At 36.1% G+C, this 15,741-nt stretch overlaps 1 long non-coding RNA gene across 2 annotated transcripts in view; it reads left to right on the forward strand.

Annotated features, from left to right (window-relative positions):
• The first annotated feature begins 277 nt into the window (after window positions 1-277).
• Window positions 278-15,741, forward strand: part of LOC149196983 (uncharacterized) — a 148,139-nt gene continuing 132,675 nt past the window's right edge. The window contains exons 1-3 of one of the 2 annotated variants that reach the window (XR_016254699.1): window positions 278-549; window positions 674-759; window positions 913-1,716. This is a non-coding gene — a long non-coding RNA (uncharacterized LOC149196983). Of the gene's footprint in view, window positions 550-673; window positions 760-912; window positions 1,717-15,741 lie in introns of those variants that run through there. The other variant, XR_016254698.1, reaches the window with a different exon arrangement.

The following is a 15,741-nucleotide window of genomic DNA, read 5'->3' on the forward strand; positions in this document are numbered from 1 at the left end:
CTTCGCATGTGGAAAGTAAAGATGGGAAGGACGCATGGAGTGGGTGAGGATGATGGACAGATTGAGAGGATGTGTGACACTGACCGGCGACACAGTCTCTTCGCCTCTAAAATTTAAATTTGAAAGGGGAGCAGGTGGCATGGAAAGGATGTAAAGTAAAGATGGGAAGGACACAAGACGAATGGGGGCGGTTGACACTGAGCATCGAGTAATTGACCCACGACTTAAAGCAACACAGTCTCTTCGCATGTGGAAAGTAAAGATGGGAAGGACGTACGACACTGACCAGCCCCATCTACCGCCTCGGGATTCCTCTTGTATCGACGGTATTGAGGCCTGTTGAGCGATCCAACGGCCAGGGTTGGCTCCTTCAACTTTCAATACCCTTGGCGTCGCATTGAGGTCTCATTCTTCCGTCAGTGCTCATGACTCCTGCTTGGTCTCATTCCAGCTTCGAACCAGAGCTCTGTTGAGGTTTTTGAAAGGCTTTCGAAGTGCCAATCCTTGTCCTCACTGCCAGAGTTGGCATTCCGGCTAAGTTAGCAGTTGGTTGGTTTTCCTGTTTTCGTTTTTCTTTCCTGCAAACATGTTTACACCTTTCTTCACAGCAGACTAAGCTCTTTTCTAAGGAAATCTTCGAATACTTAATCTATTTGTGGTGGTTTGCTTGTAGGTACACCTTGTTCTCGTTTTCGAGTTTGCTACCAGATGGCAGCGGAGCCTTCCAGGAACTGAGATGACTCCGAGGGTTTCCACCAGGTATGAGGGTTTCCGATTTTGTATTATCTTGAGTTACTCTTCCTGGGTTATGTTCCACAGAGAACATTTTTTAAAGTTATGCGATGCTGCCATACGTTGCTGGCTTATCGACTATTATTTTCGTTATGTCCTTTTGGTTATGCTATTCTGCAGAGCGTTTGGTTTGGTAAATCGTCTCGGTTACCGGACAGTATACCTATTCGCTATTTCTTGATGTGCTTTTAGCTGGAATTATCTCCGTTGATATTTGTTGGGTTTGATTACAGTTGGGGTTTGGTTACAGTCGGGGTTTGGAAGCACGTCTACCCGGAAACGGGGTCGAACCATGTTTTTCTTTAAAGAATTTAAACGAGTAATCCATCTGAATTTAATTCTGTTACGTCGAGCGACAGGGTTTAGGCCTGAATCCTCACATTCAGGGTCTTGGACTGGCCTCGCTTTTGTATTATCTTGAGTTACTCTTCATGGGTTATGTTCCACAGAGAACGTTTTCTAAACTTATGCGATGCTGCCATACGTTGCTGGCTTATCGACTATTATTTTCTTTGTGTCCTTCTGGTTACGCTATTCTGCAGAGGGTTTGGTTTGGTTTGGTAAATCGTCTAGGTTATCGGACAATATACTTATTCGCTATTTCTTGATGTGTGCTTTGAGCCGGAATTATCTCCGTTGATATTTGTTGGGTTTGATTACAGTTGGGGTTTGGAAACTCGTCCACCCGGAAACGGGGTCGAACCATGTTTTTCTTTAAAGAATTTAAACGAGTAATCCCTCTGAGTTTAATTCTGTTACGTCGAGCGAAAGGGTTTAGGCCTGAGTCCTCACATTCAGGGTCTTGGACTTGCCTCTGGTTGCGTACTTTCCTTTAAAAGAACTAGCTTAATTCTCTATTGCAGAGTCATGACCAGACCCTGGTCTTTAGGAAAATATTTCCCTGTTCCACCGCATTTTGACCCTGTTTTTTTTAATAAGAATATTGTCTAATCTATTTCTGAATGTCGATGAACGTTCGTGTATAAGGGTTGCACAACTTCCTACAGATTATGTAGTCTCTGCTGCAGTGGGATACGGTGACCAACATGAGTCCTCCCACAGACTGTCTTCAGTACATACCCTCAATATTGCATTGGCCACGCACCTTAACAAACGAGCAATTCAGTGGAAATATCATAGATACAGTTTCAAATCCGATAATTAAAAAAAACATGGGGAAAATGAATACGCCATTACAGAGAAAACAAAAAACACTATATGCACTGCCAAAAGAAAACTCTTATGACTCAAATTTGCCCTGCTGCAATCTATTTTAAGAATTTGTGGCATATCAAGAAAATAGCATACTATATGAACCCGGAATATGTGAAATAGGAGATTAATAATCTAGCATCAAGACGGTACCTTTTGGCGCTTCCTCGAATTTTAGCTGCACACGAACAGAGGACGATGATAGGCCGTGGCTTCAGTCACGCAAGGAGGGTGTGGCTAGCTGGTTTCTACCATTTGCAGATGTCACGGAGGAAGAAGGGTTGTGTGGAGCTTTGCCGTTCACTGTGAATGCAACTATGGGCGCTTCAGGGTTTGCCCTAACTGTTAGTGCGGTTGTAAACACATTGTCATGAGTCCAGAAAAATCAAAATAGAACTTTACATATTTACAACATTTTTGTAAACCAAAAATTTCTCCAGAATATTTCAAATTCTACAGTACATAATTTTTTTACATCTAAACATTGTGTTGGCCTTCTTTTGTGACACCCACAATCTTACGTCCTGTGACTTTCGTCACGGTGCTTGCGTGGGTAAACTATGGCAGCCCACAAAGAAGATTTATGGAATAAGAATTTAACTTTTATAAGGAGCAGGTAACATGGAAACTCATTCACCTGTTCACCCGAACTCGTTCACCCGAGTCGTCACACGACTTCACCCGGGTCGCCTGACTACCTCACCCGGTTCGCCTGAATGACTTCACTCTAGTCGCTCGACGACCTCACCCGGCTCACCCGAACGACTTCACTCGGGTCGCCCGACGACCTCACCTGGCTTGCCCGAACGACTTCACCCAGGTCGCCCGACGACCTTGCCCAGTTCGCACGAACGACCTCACCCGAGTTTTCTGCCCGACGACCTCGCCCAAGTTTTCTGCTCGACGACCTCGTCCGAGTTCTGCCTAAACAACTTTGCCCGAGTTTTCTGCCCGATGACCTTGTCCGAGTTCTGCCTAAACGACTTCGCTCGAGTTCGACCTCCCCGAGTTCGCCCTCACCCGAGTTTTTTGCACGAGTTTTTCGCCCAATCACCCGACTTTCCTGAACGAATTTCTCACCCGAGTTCTACCCATCGTGCGAGTTCATCCACAACCGCAGAACTCCCTGATCGAACTCGTGTTGATCGAATGATTGATCGAATGATGGTCGTTTGCCTCCAAATGCCCTCCAATATATACGGGTGGGTGGTGGGTTATGTCACTGGGCCGACCCACGCCCAACGCCCAAGCCGACTCGTTCAACATGTTGCCTTCGCCCGAGTGGAGGGTCGGCCTGCCCAACTCGTGGGACCGCCGTCTCAACTAGCCCAACATCGTATAAACTCATCTCCAAGACACTTCACACGCATTCGTTCATGTTTCCTTCGCACGGTGGAGTCGCCTTGCCTGTCGCACCGACCGCAGGTCCTTACAGTCAGGCTCTGGGAAAGAGCGGGGTAGCAGGGGATGCAGCAATTCACATGAAAAATAATTTCAAGTTGGCGCGGTTGAGATAAGCTCGTTAATGCATTGGCGGTGTTGCTGAAGTTAAAGGAGGAAATGGGCGTGTGAGGTGACAGAGACGGAAGTAACGGAGTAGGGTTCTGGCGAGGTAACGGAGATGGAGGTGACGGAAAAGTGGAGGGGTGGCTGGCCAAATAATATGCTTTTCGGATGATCAGAATTTCCGAAAAGTCACATTATAAACTACTCCATTGTCATATCACACGCCACTGTCCACTAAAACCATATCAAGAATCTAAGCTTGCCATCATAGCAGAAAGACCGCCACCAATTCCAATTTCCATATGGGAACGCTACGTTGCAAATTTAAGCTTGAACAGTTTCGGAAACCGTCCGAAGTTTCATTTTCCGTTTTCATAGAAAAAAGAACGTTCCTGTGCAATTCCAAAATTCCAGAGAGCGTGAGAACCACCGGAACGGATTTCACAACTCTCAAAAACGGTTCCCCTGCAACATAGCTTTATTCTGATGTTGCAGCTTGCTGGAAACTCACAAAGAAATTAGATAGACTTAATTTCGTGATTACGGTGGAAAAAGTTCATAGAACATATTACCGTTTTCAGTTTTTTTAACGAAAAATTCGCTTAACCAAATCCCAATGTAAACATCGATACCTTTTCAGTTAAAAAGCTCAGAAAATACAAGCCCACTAAAGCATAATAGCATAAGCATTGAAAAATATATGAATTGGGGGCTATTGTTATTATCATATGTGCGGATTTTTATTACGATGATAAAGTTTACGATGTATGGGTTTTTTTGAGATGTATGGGTTTTTTTGAGAGGAAAAAAATCAAAATAGATTATATTAAGATGATATAATGATCAGTATTACAGGTGTCTCAGTGGAGACATTTTTCAGATAGACAGGAGATTTTAAAAACATATAGTGTCTCCATAAAGTGGACCGAGAAAATCACATATGAAGGACCCCGGAGGCCGCAAAAAACATGAACCTGGGTCATCATTGATCTTATCAGAGTGGTGATACTGCCAGATCGATAAACCATATATGAGTCCAGATTAGTGTAAAGAAAATACATGTAATGGACCCTGAAAGCCGCAAAAAAACAGGAACAAAAAGATCTTGTTATATTGTATATATTTTAAAACATAATAAATGATAAAAAATTTAATTCCAACTACTTGCTAGGTATTATAATTATCTATCTAAATATTATAATTAATTAAAATTTATTTTGATTAAAGTAAATTTTAATTGAGTTTTATTATAATAATTTATTATCGATGTTTATAATATAATCTTATTTAATTGATTCTCAATATTGAAAAAAACTATCTCCACTCTGCATTCTTCTTTTTTTTCATATTTAACCTGAACTCAATCTGTAAATCTCCTTAAGGGAGAAACAAAGAGCATGAACGAGCATATGTGAAAGAAGTCTTGAACTGGGCGTGAATTGAACGATTGTACTGTTGAAAGGAATATATATATATATATATATATATATATATTTAATTATGATGGGGCAACGCTACACGCTAGCAAGCTAGCTATCCGTTGCTTTTGAAAAAGCACTTTTGGTGCGTTCAATGCATTCAGCACAAAATGTGCTGATTGTGGAGAACTTCACGAAATTGTTCAAATTAGCAACGCAGCGGATACACTGTGTATTGAAAAATGCATTGACAACATACAATCAGGAGCACGAACCGCGAAGCCACTACAACACATACAATAAAAAAAGAGAGTAGGAGAAGTCAATGTGTTATTTGATTGGATTATATTAGATTCCAGGTTAGAAATCCAAAGAGATCGAGAAAGTTTTCACATAAATTACAAATCACATTTTGATTTTATTTATCACAATAGCTATATATATAAGACACAACACATTGATTTTGATATATTTAAATTTTGATTACAATTAGCATAAATGAAACCAACAATTACTGTATTGACATTTAAAGACTCAGAATGACAATTATACATGACATGGAAAAATTACTTTTTAACATTTGAACTTTGTGTGTCAAAAAATATATATATTTGTTAGATGTTGGAGTGTTTCCCATTTGGCACTCTGTTGTACATGACCACCTTAACATTTGATGGGCCCTTCCATTTTTGTCAGTTTTTATGCATTGTTTGGAGGTTTTGATCTCTTGTATGACTTGTTGGGTTTCATTTTTTTTGAATCACAATGTAGCCTCTGTTTTTTATTTGGTTTGTGTATTGGTGGCTGGTAACATTGATAATTAGGCGGTAATTTATTGGTCTAGGTTGGTATTTCTTTAAGGGATGTAGGATTCAGTTCTTGCTGTCACTTGGTAACCTTACTTCATTTCAGAGTCATGATTTTTATAATTTCTTCATTATTAATGAAAAATTTGTTTTTTTTATTTCGGAAAAAATAAAATAAAATAAGAATTTTTGGACTGGTATTTTTTGAACATTTCTCAATCAATCCAATAAAATAAGATTTTTTGGATGGATATTTTTTTAACATTTCTCAATCAATCCATAAAATTTAGTAGGGATTTGTTGGAATAGAAAGTTTAAGTTGTGAACTCTCCACAATCCAAGTGGACCAACAATTATGCATGTAAAAACTTAGTTAAATATATATAAAAAATTGAAAATTTAACTACATTTTTTCACTAAATTCTAGCCAAATTAAATACACTGCACCTTTTACACTTTAAATGTCATATATTAAATATATTGTTGTTAATAACTCACATGTTAATTCTTACTAAATATAAAACCCTCACTAGAGATTCCGAAAATATCCCTGAATCTGAAAGTAAAAAAAAAATCAAACAATTAACCTTTTGACTATTAAATTAAAGAATTTCCCAAAATATGCCATTGACATAAAGATACCAATATAAAATTAATTTCATAATGTTAAATGACTGCCGTGAATAGGAGATCGATTACACCAATGCTCATTGCATACAGAAATGGTCTTTCAACTTCTCTGGTTACCCTTCCCACGACTAATTTGTTTATGCTGTCTTACATCCAAATCACGAAACATCCTATTGCTAAATAATTCCTAAGGAATAATGGTCAGCGCAATGAGACATAAAAAGGTGATCGTTGAAATTACAAGCAATAATCCTTGCAAACGGAGCTGCCACTTCATCTGCATACTTGATTGTTGTTATCGTGATTGAATTGCTAGAGTATGCACACACCCACAAAACTAGAGAGAATCTGCGTCCACGGTCGCCACAACTTTGTCATAACAATTGTAATCTTTCACATGATTTGATTGAACAAGTCGAAACTAATGTAGGGAAGCAAACCTGATTCCACGAAATAAATTGATGCAAACAACCTGCACAATGATGTATATACAATAAGATTGATGACGTATATATAACGCGATCAATTCGGACTAGACTAAACTATTGAATGATTCCTTATAGCTCTGCAGATGTTTGGAGTTTTATAATTTTTATGTTTGTAGTTTTATAAAAAAGGTTGCAGCGAGTAAGTTGACAACGAATGGTTATAGAGTTGAAAATAATGGAGAATATTGTATTATTGAAAATAATTTGTTTTATGGTTGTACATATTTCTTAGATTAGGATTAGATCCTATTTTCTAAGAGTTAGTTTTAATCTCCCTAAAATGATGTAAATTTATATATTTGTGATTTTTATGATTAATTGAAAAGAGTGGTGCAACTTGCTCACTTGTGAGCTCTAGCTTCAAATTCTAAGTTTTAGGTTCCATTTTTTACATGGTATTGGAGCAAGTGAGTTTTCGTGGCTTAACTCAGTGCCTTAGTGGTTTCAGTACTTTAGTGGTAGAATTGAGAGCCTTGATGGCTGGAGTATGTTAGTGGCAATTCGAGAGCCTTAGTGGCACCAGTGGAGCCTTGGTAGCTAGAGAACCTTAGTGGCAGATTAATTTGAAAGCCCTGGTGGTTGAAGCATGGAGCCTCAGTGACTCAAGAGAAGCGTCATTTTTCTCTCGTACAAAATTGGGGCAACGCGAAATTTTTCCCAATTCTCTGTGTTAGCTAAAGAAGGGAGCAATGTAGAATTTGGGGTCGAAAAACATGTTAATCAGCCTTTCCTTAGAGAAATCTCCAACAGTGTGGGCAGAAAGCATGGATATGACACTGTAAACCCATGTTGGTGCAGTGGATCAGGCTCTGGTGTAGTGGATCAGGCTCTAGATCAGTCATGTAGATCATGTGAAACGTGGACGCGTAGATCTTATTGATTGGTCAAGATCCTGTTGAGGATCAGATCATAAGCAGAGTCTTGGAGATTGCCTCAGATATTGCCCCCTTTTGGTACGTTTTTCTATTTTTCTTGAGATCCTCTTTGTTGGTGTAGTCTTTTATCGTTGGCTAGATCAATTGTCAGAGATTGAGGATATTGAGGTAGATCCATAAATTGATCATGTCACAAAGAATAACCATATGGCATAAGCGTACCTGAATGAGAGAAATAAGTTTGATGGGTCAAATTACACAAAGTGGAAATTCAAATTGCAAACATTGTGCGAGTGACAAAGTGCGTGGGCGATTACAAATAGGGATGAAGGGAAGTTAACAATAGCCGAAGGTGGAACAACTACTGCAATTCATGATTGGGAGAAGAGGGAGAAAAAAGCAAAGGTGTTGTTGAAATTATCAATGAAAGACTGCACCATCCCTCACATCAGAGAGTGCAAATTTGCAAATGATATTTGGGTGACTCTCAGGGACCTGTATGAGATAAAGAATACAAATCACTTATTGTTCCTGAAGAGTAACATTCTCTCCATCAAAATGGAGGAGAATAAATCAATTGTTGCATTCATCTCTCAGATCAAAGAGCTGATAAATAAGTTGCGTGATAGAGGATAGAAAGTGTCTAACATGGATCTTGTCACGATTACCTTAAATGGTATGACTGAAGATTATTAGAACTTCATTACAGGGCTGACAACGAGGGAGAAAACCCCCACTTTTAAAGAATTGACAGACATCTTGATGCAAGAAGAAGAGAGGTAGATGAATTTAAAACCTCACAATGAAGATCTTGCCTTAATGGTGAAGAAAAAACCTTTTAGAGGGAAATGAGGAGCAAGACAAAAAGGCAATGGTACACTCCAAAGAAATCCATTTCAAGGTATGTATTTGACTAGAATTGATTCAGGAATCAAGTGTTTTCACTGTGGTAAATATGGTCACATTGCTAAACATTGTTATAAAAAGAAGTTTGATGAAGCTAGACATAAATAGAAGAAGCATGCAAGGCACTTTGCTCATGAATATTATAATCATGACCTCAAATTGTTTGTGTATGATTCTTCTCTTTCTACTGAGATTGACGAGGCTAAAACTTGGTTTGTGGATTTTGGAGCATCCACTGACATGACAGGTAATAAGAACTAGTTTTAAAGTTTTAAAGAGACCAACAGTGGTGCCAATATCTATGTTGGTGATGACAGAGTTTACCAGATTAAAGGGTATTAAGGAATTCCTGTGATATTGCATGATGGAAATATCGGGCGCATCTAGAATGTGATGTATATACTAGTCATTAAAAATAATTTGATATTTGTCTCTACGATTGCAGATCAGAACCTGGAGGTAGAGTTTTCTAAAACCTATTGTGTCGTAAATGATTTTCTAGATAAACATAAATCGGTTGCATCTGGAATACGAGTTGGAGGCTTGTACAAGGTGAATGTTACAAGCGTTCCACACCAAGCTTTGACTTCAACAACGATGACAACAGAGAACCTTTGGCACCAAAGATTCAAACATGTCAGTATTCATGACTTAATGCTGCTACAAAAACAAGGTATGATTAATGGACTCCCTGTTTTAAAAAATGCACATGTTGATTCTAAAGGATGTGCACTTGGAGAGATGCACAGGGATGAATTTCCCTCAAGTTTAAATAGAAGAAAAAGAGATATCCTCGAACTTGTGCATACTGATATATTGGGACTGATGCTGACAATATCATTAGGAGGAACATATTACCTTTTATTATTCATTGATGATTGCACAAGATATACCTGGGTAAATTTGATCAAAAATAAAAGTCATACTTTTGAATATCTTAAAGAATTTAGAAGTATGGTTGAAAAAAGATAGGGAATATCATCACAAAATTCTCCACTCATATCAAGGGGAAGAATACAAGCTTGGTAACTTCATCAAATATTGCAAGGACCATGGAATAATTCAGCAATTTACAATACTCCACACTCCACAACAGAATGGGGTTGCAAAGAGAAAGAATAGAACATTGGTGGAGTGTGCACACAACATGTTGAAAAGTAAGAACCTATCTAATGGTATTTGGGAAGAAGCTTTTAATACTACAATCTATTTAAAGAATAGGAGTCCAATGAAGAGCTTTGATCTTAAGACTCCATTCGAGACTTTATATGGTTTTAAGCCTGAAGTTATTCATTTAATGGTGTTTTCTTCGAAAGAATTTTCACATATTCCTAAGGAGGATACAAATAAATTGGATGCTAAGGCCATAAAATGCATATTTGTAGGGTATTGTTATGATTTTAAAGAATAAAAATTGTTTAATTCATCTCCTCACAAGGTATTTGCGAATAGAGATGTTATATTCCATGAGCAAGTTGATGAAGGGAACAAAGACAAAGGCTATGAGGAGTGCACATGTCTTTGCTGATTGAAGACAACAATGAGGAAATTAAAGACAACCATGTGCAACAACAATAGCAAAAAGAAGAATCAAGTGATTCAGGTACAATCATCAATCCAAGTCCACTAAGGAGTGAGCAAGACAAATTTGAGGCAACTTCGCTACCAAGGAGATCAGGTAGGTAGACTCAATTACCAGCAAGGTATAGATACTATGCTATTAGGACCAATATTTTAAATGTTTTTGAGCCCTTAAATTATAATGAAGCAAATCGGTATGAAGAATATAGGGCAGCCATGAAAAAAGAATATGAGCCAATAATTAAAAACAAAACCTGGGATTTAGTTAAAATGTCAGAAGGGAAAGAACCTAAAGGTTGTAAATGGTTATATAAACCTGAGTTCAAAGCATATGGTAGTGTAGAAAAATATAAAATTAGGTTGGTAGCTAAAGGTTACTCACAAAAAGAATGGATTGATTATGAGGAGACCTTTTCTCCTGTAGCTACGTTAAACACTATTAGAATGTTAATAGCTTCAGCTACAAAGCATCAATGGAGTCTACACCAGCTAGATGTGAAATCTGTTTTTCTTAATGGAGAATTGAAAGAAGAGGTATATTTAAAACAACTTGAAGGGTTTATCAAACAAGTTAGTCTCCAAATTAAAGAAGGCATTATATGGATTGAAACAGGGACCGAAGTCATGGTATGAAAAAATTGACTCTTTTTTCTTGCAGCATAGTTATAAGAGGAGAAAAAATGACCCAAATATGTATATTGTGTTTGATGAAAAGGGAAAAATTGTTTTGATTTATTTATATGTAGATGATCTAATTATCACTGGAAATGTTGATGAATTGATTAAAGAAATCAAAGTGTAGATGTTGTAAGTTTTTGAAATGAAATACCTTGGAGAATTACATTATTGTTTGGGTCTGGAAGTTTGAAGGGACTCTGGCCAGACTTTTCTCACTCAAGGAAAGTATGTTAGAGGATTATTGAAAAAATTCAGAATGGAACAGTGCAAAGTTGCCTCAGTAACTTTACAACAGAATCTTAAAATTTGGAATGATGATGATTCTAAAGAGGTGGATGCCACATTGTATAGACAGCTAGTTGAGAGTCTGATTTATTTGACTACAAATAGACTTGACTTAGCATTCTCAATTAGTTTTTTAAGTCAATTCACGTCAAAACCTCTTGAGAACCACTGGGTGGCAAGAAAAGGTGTCTTGAGATACCTTCAAGGAACCATTGATTTTGTTATTAAGTACACCAACTCTTTTGATGTTAATTTGACATGGTTTTTAGATTCAGACTAGGCAAGAAACCTAGATGACAGAAGATCCATAAAAGCTTATGCTTTCAATGTCGGGTTCGGGGTAATTGCTTGGAGAAGCAAGAAACAAAGTATTGTATCTTTATCTTCTGTAGAAGCAAAGTATCAAGCAGTGTGTGTAGCCATGTGTGAGGCAATTTGGTTGAGGATACTTCTCCATGATGCCGGAGAAGAACAAAAAGATGCTACAGTAATCAAATGTGACAACCAAATCTCAATCAAGCTGGAAAACAACCTTTTGTTTCACAAAAAAACAAAACATAAAGATACTCATTTTCACTTTGTTAGATAGAAGGTTTAGTTTAAAGAAATTTTTATTGAATATTGTAAAACTTGCGAAAATGGAGTAGATATTTTTACTAAGCCTCATTGGGATGATTAAATTTGCAATGTTTAGGGAGATGTTAGGAATAAGAGTGAACCCTTTCTACATTACGGGGAAGGGTTATAAATAATGGAGAATATTGTATTATTGGAGAGACATTGTTTTCTGATTGTATGCATGTCCTAAATTAAGATTAGTTCCTATTTTCGAAAGTCAATTTTAATCTCCCTAAAATAATGTAAACTTATATATTTTTTATTTTTATTATTAATAAAACAAAGTCTCCTGTACTTAGACAGTCTGCCAACGCAATTTTCTCACTTGCAAACTGCGAGTTCCAAATTATAAATTTCAGCTCTCATTTTTGGACATAATGTCCATCAAATTAAAAAATATTTAATTTCAGCTTATAAATTTATTACTCTTAAAGTATCAAGAATACAATGAACATCTTTTATTCTTCCATCTTTTAACCGGTTTGGTTTCTATATTCATCTTAATAATTTACAGCAGTAGTTATACAGCTTTTGACTCCCAAACGCGATTCAAATATTTGGATTTCAAAATCACTTTTATGCATCATTTAAATTATTCCATTGTACTTCGATTTTAAATTCATATTCATCATAGATTTCGGCGGAGGGGCTGGGAGACTAATTTATAATTATTTAAATAATCAAAACTATTTAAAAATATGTCTGAGTCACACCATTGTTCAACAGGTTGAAGTCTTCTTAATGTCTCCTTGCAATCTCAATGAGATTTTAATTGGGAACGAAATGTAGCGGAAATACTAGATTCCTCCAAACCCTTCACAACTTTGAATTCTAAATTCATTTAATGATCTGGCTATTAAAAGTATAAGGATTTTTTTGTAAGTGTATTTTTTGGGAAGTGATTAATATTAATGTTTTGATGATTAACAGGCTAGGTTTCTAAGTGTTTTGATTTTCAAATTGCCTAAAATATAGTAAACTTCTTTATTATTATTATATTTAATTTTTTATTTTTATTATATATAATTAAAATATCAATAAAAAATTATTAGTTAAAAATTAATATATTTCAAAAATAAACTAATTTTAAAATAAATTTATTTTGAATTTGAATTTAATAAAAATAATTCAATTTCTCATATGATTTAATAAATTTAGATTTTATGTTATTTTAATATAATACACGTTCATTTTATATATTCATGTATGTGATTTTAATGTATAAATTGTGATTAAAGATATTTAAGTTACTAAATAGAATTTCACGAGAAAAGTTCTTAGTGTTTTCGTTCTTTTTCTTTTAATTTTTTTTCATTTATCACACAATTTTGATATTAACTAATTTAAAATTTAGAATTTAATTATATAAATAAAATTTTATTATTATTAAATTTAAATTTATTACAAAAGTATAATTATAATTCCGATGAGTAACAAGTTCTTTTTTATAAGAGATCCTAATTAAATTGTTTTGAAATTACTATGCAAACATTAACATCTTAAAAAATCTCTTAGACCAATTTTGTGTTTATGCTATCCATTTTTAATGTTAGATTCAATTAAAATTGTTTTTTATAGGGATTTCTGAACACCCTTAATATCTATCTATTATCTTAAAAGTGATTGACAAAATTTAATCATAAATTAAATCTTTTTATATTTTAGACTCAATTAAAACGGTTTTTTTAATGGGTATTCATGAACCCATTAACATATATGGAGTTGAAAATGGGTCTATGTTAAAATATGTCATTTTAGCTACTTACCAGGGCCATGAACAGAAAAAGTACGAGGACATATGTTATTCTTTGACATGTAATCGAATTTTCGCGACATAATTTTGTAGGACACGTTGGTTGTGCTTGGAGCAGCGACGAAAAAGAAAAACACTCGATGAAGTTGTTTCGGAAGTGAAGCCTTTAAAAGAAGTCTTTGATAAAGCGTGATGAACAGTACAATATAGTGTGCCAACCCTACAGAGAAGAAGAAAGTGGCCACTTCTCCCCATCCCGTTGCAGCTTCTAGCATTGCTCCCACAAAATTCCCAACAATTGTAATATGTGTTGCTGAATTCGCAACTCTAGATAACAACCGTGTTTTTCCTACGATGAATCACTGGCCGTATATTTTGATTTCCAACACCGGCACAGGAGTCATGAAGAGAAATAATAATGAGGGGTGTCTGCTTGTGGCCACCGAGAGGGGTACTTCTAATGCTAACAACATGCAAGATATCCCGGGATGAAGTAGTTAACCCGTACTCTGTGCATGAATTCTTCCTTAACGGCCTGGATGTACGATATGCATTTGAAGGAGTAAATTACAGTGATTATAACCAGAACAAGAAGGGACAAAAACCAGATGGCTACTACAAGGAGCTCCACTGATATGTGGTCCAGATAGAAGAAAGATGTGATGTGCATTGTTTGCCACAACCAGGCCAGGCTGCTCAACCCCAGGCTGATCCGAATGTGTCCCGCACAGAATCACAGCAGGAAAGGAACTGATAAATCATTGTTAGTACAAGCCAGCCACTCAACTCCCCACTCATGAAAACATGGTAGGATGAAGACCTTTCGGTTTTCATTTTCAAACAGGGTTAGATTCAACAAATTAATAAAGTGAATTACTTTTGAAATAAATCTGAATACTCATCCTTAATGATATAGAATAGTTAATAAATGGTTATAAAAGTTTAAAGCCATTAAAATATGTATTTTTCATTTGTAACTTTTAGAATCAATTAGTGTAGCTAATAAATAGGCATTATAGTCATCAAAATACTTATTTTCCATGTGTAATATTTAGAATAAATGAATAAATAAAGCTTCCTCACAGCGGTATTCTGCGTGGTTGGGATGGCACGTTATTAATCTCGTGGTTGGTATTCTGGGTGGTTGGGATGGCACGTTATTAACCTCGTGGTTGGAATGGCACATTATTAACCTCCCCACCCAGGTTCAACCCACGAATTATACGTTATTAACCTCGCGGTTGGGATGGCACACTATTAACCTCCCCACCCAGGTTCTACCCACAGTTATATGATGCGTTGCTGTCTATTGACACAACAATATGCGTTGCCGTCTATTGACACAACAATTGTAAACATTGGACACTTGGTAATATAATGCTTCTTATTTCTAAATAAACTACATTTATATCATTAAAAATACTTCATATACAAATTATAAAAAAGCTATTTCTATATATATATATATATATATATATATATATATATATATATATATATATATATATATATATATACCAACTCTAAAATACAAATTATAAAAACCCTATTTCAAAATAAACAAACATATATATATCTACATAGTTATATGAATACCAACTCTGAATGCTACCTGGGTATATGAGTACGTTCTCCTTCTCTACATTAGTAATTGTACAGTATACACAGCTTTAGGAGAGAAATGAGATCAAAGATATCTGGCCAGGTATAATACGGAATCCCTGTTTCCAAAATTCCACTATACTCTTAACGATAGGGAGGCATAAAATTTTACGCAGGGTTTGCAATATCCGAATGATATGAAAATGGTTCTCTCCAAATGCAGAAAAATAGCCGTTTACATGACTCGGCTTTGGTCGTTAATTAGAAGATTTCCCAGAGCACTTGGAGTTGGCATGCATGGTTGACTGCGATTTTCAATACAGAATACCTCTATTGTGACGCTGCAGCCCACTGGAAACTCTCAGCGAAATCAGATAAACTTCATTTTACAGGTAAGTTGGAAAGCTTTCACAGAATATAACGCAGCTTTTAGCATTGTTTGTAGGAACATTAATGCTTACCTAAATCCCAATCTAAACATCCATACCCTTCTGACACGAAGCACGAGCCTAGGTTTATCTGAAGTTCAAATTTATTGAGTACTAAGTGGGCAATTTCCCACATGACTTCAAATCCCAATCTAGACATTGC

Source organism: Pinus tabuliformis, chromosome 2_2 (genome assembly GCF_031772625.1).
Source record: "Pinus tabuliformis cultivar Carrire ecotype Pingquan chromosome 2_2, CPIR1, whole genome shotgun sequence".
In the NCBI taxonomy this organism is placed as follows: Eukaryota; Viridiplantae; Streptophyta; class Pinopsida; order Pinales; family Pinaceae; genus Pinus; species Pinus tabuliformis.